The sequence below is a fragment of the Sphaeramia orbicularis genome, chromosome 1 (genome assembly GCF_902148855.1).
Source record: "Sphaeramia orbicularis chromosome 1, fSphaOr1.1, whole genome shotgun sequence".
NCBI classification, from domain to species: domain Eukaryota; kingdom Metazoa; phylum Chordata; class Actinopteri; order Kurtiformes; family Apogonidae; genus Sphaeramia; species Sphaeramia orbicularis.
In genome coordinates this window covers 32,362,787-32,369,309 of record NC_043957.1, presented here as the reverse complement: position 1 = coordinate 32,369,309, position 6,523 = coordinate 32,362,787, and positions in this window count along the sequence as shown.

Sequence of the window (6,523 nt, the reverse complement as noted above, 5' to 3'; positions counted from 1 at the left end):
GGTGAAATTAGATGAGAACATGTTGAGTTCATTTGCCTTCTATATTGCAGAATCGGCGATGTGACTATTACGCACACGAACATCGTGATGACGATGCTCAAACGATATATTGTGCAGCTCTACTGTAGAGCATGTTTCAAACATGAGGGCATTATCAGACCACCCGCTTGTTTTCTTCCAGCTACACTGTAATGTACCTCAGCTTCCAAGTTGGTGCTGTGACTCTGTTTTACTGGCCCCTCCTTTCAAATTCTGATGAATGCTCTCACATGCTGTCTAAACTTAGTCTACTCAAGTATTCATCACATCATCTATGTTAAGCACTTGACTCTACCCTATCTAGTCTGCGTTTCCTCTCTTATCCTGCTGAAAGGTGACAGACCAATTGGATTAGACATGGCAAAACCCAAATTATCCCAGACACAGATTTGTCAGCCATGACATTATGATGGCATTATGATATTACTTTGCACGATGGTGACATGTAACAGATATATACATATCCTCCTAAAGTGTAATACGGTGCATAAAAATAAAAAAATAAAGCTGGTTGTCGTTTGCTGGGCCTTGGTCTATTGAAAAATGTAAAATAATTTATGTGAATGAATTTTGCAAAAGGATTATCACCTCCTGGCCTGTCCTCTTATTCGATGTTGTAGTTGTAATGCAGTCGGGTGATTACATTCTCACATCATTAACTAATCATATCATAACCATTACTCAGCTAGTAGCAATCCTACTGTTGACATACGGTCCTGAAATTTCATACCTGAGATGAAATATAAAAACTGAATTAAACTGTGTTGGTTTGTTTTACATATTAAGTGGAAGTGACTATTGGTGAGTTGCAGATATTAAACCTCTGTGGAGTTGTTGAAATGTAGCTCATCCAAATCAAGGGTCCAGCTAAGTTCATTAAATATGTGTGTGATAGGGCTGCACGAGTAATCGATTTTAAATCGAAATTGGATTTTTTAATTAGGACGATTTTTAAAAAAGGGAAATCGTAAAATCGATTTCATCTCTCTCGTGCCTCCGGGCCGCGCGCTTGCGGGCTCCCGTAGGCTCCTCCTCCTGTCAGTGCCAGCTGTCTGTCACAGAAGTCTGTGTAATGACCGGACTTTAAATGTGTTCATGAGCCCACAGTACTTACAGCAATGTAAGCCGTGGCTTCACGCACGGATCCCGCAACTGAAATAGAACTGCATGCGGATCATTCATCTTACGTTGTCCCGGATCCGTACCGAACTGGGCCCGGGTCCGGGTCTCGGGGTCATCAGCCTCAGCAGAGGAGCCCAGACAGCCCTGTGCCCAGCGTGTCCTGGGTCGGTCTGTTCCACGCACGGATCCCCCAGTTTAAATAGAACCGCATGTGGATCACTCATATTACGTGGTCCACGCACGCATGACTGATGCCTGTCACTGACTTACATTGGTATCACTTCTGTTGGCCCAGATACCCCAAAAAGAGAGAGAAAAAAAAAAAATAATAATAATAATAATAATTTAGTCCTCTTACTTGCAAAATTTTTCATTCACAAAGGTAAGTTCTGTAACACAAAACCAAATATTATTTATTTTTTTTAAAGATGTTGAACTTTATTTAAAGCTGTTAGATAAATCTGGAACCAAAAAGGCTCTAAAAAACATCAGTATTTGCTCTGATTTTGACATTGTATTGTGTTCCCCCTGGCAAACTTATGTCATTTTCTTGTTGTATACATTGTTTGTATACGCTACTTCATTCAATAAAGATTTAATTAAGAAAAAATAAAACTTCTGTGGGCCCATCACGTGATCCCATCACAGATTTGAGGTCAGAGCAGTGCCTTGCATTGTGGGCTGCTCACGAAAGCGACATGCTGACTTCTGTTGTCTTTTGTAGTTTTACCCAAAAATCGAAATTGAAATCGAAAATCGAGTTTTTAGAGAGAAAAATCGGGATTTTTTTTTTTTTTTTTTTTGGCCAGAATTGTACAGCCCTAGTGTGTGATCTGCCTGTATTTGAACAGCTCTACTACAAAACACTGAAGATGCACTGTCATCCGCTCTGGACATAATTGGATACCAGGATGTGTCCACATACTTTTAATAAATCTGACCTCACATGGATCTGTTTGATCTGTCTGTTCAGCTGAAGTCTTGAAAGGGAAACTTTCACTCATGTTATTGTAAAGTGTTTTATAGACTTGTGGAGTGCTTCATATATGTAGTGCCGCCTGATTGCATCAGAATGATGCTCTGTTGTGAACCATTAAATAGAAATAGAATAGAAATAGAAATAGAATTCACAGTTTACAGAAAACCTGGACTACAAATTAGCTTGTTTACTTGCAAATAGTGTGGAAATGAGACCCAACCACTGATGATGACTCCAAACACATTTGGGGATGCCAGGTGTAAACAGATGCTCTTCATGCTGGTCACATATGGTTGTATCATTCAGGACACACATTAACATCAGGTCTGAAGGGCCAAGGTGTCGAGTAAACTGCATGAGAAAGGAGGTCAAGAATGCATTGTATGTGGCCATTGTGTTAAGAGATGGTTGCTGTAATTGAACCATCTATGCTCTCTTTCCAGAATATTGAGGACTTAAGCCTCAACACAAAAACCAGAAACAGAAACCTACACACTCAGACCTATATCTGCATTTTAAGTCCACTGGAACACGAGCTGGGGGTTAGCAGAAACTTAGACCATCTGGTTAAGAATGTCCTTACTAAAGCAGGGGGGAAATAAAAGGGGCACTTAACACCTGTGGCAATGCCAATTGAGATGACAAAAAAACTCTAGAAAAAAGGAATAGAACAGGTGCAGCAAGATTGTGAAACCATGTGGTGTGACTGTCTGAGAAAGTGAGAAGACACAGCATCCAGTGCACGTCAGTCAAAACAACCCTGACACAAAAAAACGATCTATCCTAAGGATAAAACATTAAAACACAACAAAAACAATTTTGCACTATATACATAGTCCAAAGCAGTGAGGGGAAGTTATTGGTACTTAAGAATTAAAGACCAGAGTATCAATAAACTCCGACATTATCAGTTTTTCTAACAGTATTGGCCAAAGAAAAGAGTGAATGATATCCTATAATACAGCAGCATAATGGTTGTTTTCCAAAGTTCCTACTAACTCAACAAGAAAAGCACTCGGAGAGCGCAGACCTCCGCCAAGGCAGATCAGTGGGCCCCCGTGGCCCCCCCACCCCTGATCACCACCAAAATTTAATCATTTCTTCCTTGTGCCAGTATCAACATTTCCTGAAAATTTCCTGAAAATCCGTCCATAACTTTTTGAGTTATCTTGCTAACAATCAAACAAACAAACATGCACGCACACAAAGCAAAGCGATCACAATACCTCTTGGCGGAGGAAATAAGATGTAGGTGATTCATTATTATGATTTTCAGACAGTCCAGATGAAAGACGTTCAATCAGGACTCTGAGGGTCAGGTCAGTTCACTGTCATACAGACATCTGAGTGACAGCAGCCAGTGTTCACTGACAACTAAGGTTCACTTCACTTGCAAACAAAAGCAGCAGGTCATTTACATATTCCAGCAGGAAGACAAACAATATGTCACAAGACCTAGTGAAAGTTCATCAGGTACAAGTGGAGAAATGTACAGTTTGACTGTTAAGCACATGGTCAGTCTGCTGTGTCCATGCATAAAAGGCTTCTAGCATACATTTAAGATACTGAATGTATGCTATCAGCCTGAAGCCCACCCTGGAGATGACAAGTGGCCAGCAGATAGCTGATTGTTTTGCAGTAGGTCCATTCATAAATTTAATGTGAAGGGGTTGGAGCATCATCTGATCTGTTATTCATAGTTTCAGAGATCAGAGCAGCTGGATTTACAGCTTTGGAGGCTGTGGGACAACTGCAACACTGTGAGGAAAATGTCCTGCATTCACTTTTATTCTTAACAATCATGAATTATTTTTTTGTTGTTGTATATAATTATCTATATTTGTTTCACACTAAAATCATAGCTTAGAAACAATGCTATTGCACTTTCCTTCTAAAAAAAAATATGGCTTATACATTAACTATGCTACAAACTGGAAAAGCAAAGCAAATAATTATGTTCTAAGTTTGTATCGTAACCCTAACCCTAACCTGAAAAAAGGACAGATAAGAATACCATTAAAATACCAGATCAATTAGCAATATAGATAAGAGTAGTAGCATCAGTAAAATCTTAACAATAACCTTCCCGAGTGAGGAGTGCACTGACTACACACCTGCTCCAGTAACAGCAGAGGTAATTCTTCAGGTCAAGGCTCATAGTTCACCCGTATATTGTCAGTGTGAGGACCAGTGCTTTCAAAGTCAGTCCTGAGAAAGGAGTGACCAAAGTGATCTGAGATCAAATGGAATGACCGTCCTTAAACATACAGTGGTCGACGGCATCACTTATCAGACACATACACTGCAGTCTTGACATCCCTGCGGACAGTTTCACACCCATTCACATCTCGATCAGGGTGAATTTTGGGTAATGACGCTTAAAGACCCTGTATGTATCAAATACTCCACAGAGGTTAAATACTTGAACTCTGACTCAGACCAGAGGCAAAGGGTCTGGTCTAGTAGTCACATTTCACATAAAACATGACATGAACCGCCACACTATAAACAAATATCATGTAGGTCAGGTAGGTTTGCAACTTTAAATCAAAGATAGTTCATCTTTCACATTTATTCTAGTTATGTAGTTAACGGTTGGTGGTGTAATATTTGTCAAATCAAACTGAAACAACACTCACCTGTTAAGACTTGATGTGTCAAACTTTAATAATGTCAAATAACAAAATCACATTGTATTTTGAAGTGACGACATCAAAAAATAAACATGTAACTGTCACAGAGCAAATTAAGCTTTCCCACATTTAAGATGGAAAAGCTGCTGGTTTTACATTAGATTATAACTTGTAAGTTTCTAAACCGTGTTTCACAATTTCACAGAAACATTTAGAAAACATGTTATGTTTAGTTTCACTTAAGTTCACTAGAAACACTAATAAAAGCAAAAGAAAAAAATGCTGAATTTTATATTATTCTTAAAATGCATTTGAGGTGATTCACAAAAAAATTTACTCTACATGTTTCACACCATGTATTTACTAGAAATGCTTTCCTATCAACTTTGCGACATTTCTACACAAAACTTTATCAGAAAGCAAATAAAGACCTGAAAAATCAAAGAATTTTCATGATTCATGGTTTATTTGTGTGATGTGTGCAACAACAGATCAGACCTTCACATCCCAGTATTACATGAAAGTAAGCCAATTTGAACACTTTGGAAATTTAGCAACCATCAGTTTCGCTGCTATTGTGCGCACTTTTCAGGGAACAAGCATGCTGATGCAGAGATAAACTTACACCATTCTGGCGTATGACTCAAAGCTATAAATACTAGAGTTGCCCTCTGCTACAACGACACACTCTGTCCTTAACATACTAATATGGACTCTTGGGCAGCTGGCACGGTGCGCTAGACACTTCAAACCAATCTTGTGATATATGAAATATGAGTGTCAAACACACAGCAACCAGGTGTAGATGGAAAAAGTTCAGGGGGATAACACCAGGGATACCACGGACAGGGATGACAATAAAGACCATACAAGAAAGTCTTCATTTTATTCATTCATCATCCCATAGTTTATACTCTATGATGTATATATTTTCTACATATAGTTCTGCTGACTTTGGTTCAGTCAAACAACTTAAGGTTTTGCGAGTTCCCCCATGTAGGGTTGTTTTTTGTATTTTATCAAGCATTTCTAGAGTATAATAAAAAATGACATGAAAATCTAGACATGATAAGTGTGGAATAAGGGATAAATGTCTATACAATCATGTAGCCCTCTGCTTTAAAGTTGTCAAGTGTTGATCTAATGATTAATTTGTGAAAATATTTCTGAAACTGAGAAGCAAATAATAATGTATCATGGCAAAACAGCTGCAGTATATTAAGAGATCTTCAGCTTCATGGTTATTGTTCTCGTTTCCAAGAGCAGGCCGAGTAGTAGGAAATCATCCTTCTTCAACACTGGAGAAGCATAATCACATTATCTGGCTGTCACTTATTTTTAATTCAAAACACTGTCTTATCTTGGCAATGGCATTTTGCGGGATGGATATCCAAAACAACTTGACAATAAAACAGAGCAATAGAAAAAAAAAAAGAAAAAAGGAAGTTAGTATATCTATATTTTTTTTTTTTTATGAAAAAACTGTAGTAAACTTTTAATTGATCCGAAAGCACAATACCACCAACACAAAAAACATAAACAAGTTAAGAATCATAATATATGCTTCAAACAACCTTAGAGGAAAAATGCTGTGAACTCAGTCCATGAGTAAAGTTCTATTTCGGAAGGCCAAAGGTAAAGCATCGTCTCTGCAGAAAAATCCCCACACAACGATCAAAGACAACTCATAGTCAAAACAAAACGCCACATGGGCCCAATCTGTTCACAGAGCTTCAGCAGGGGAAGTAAC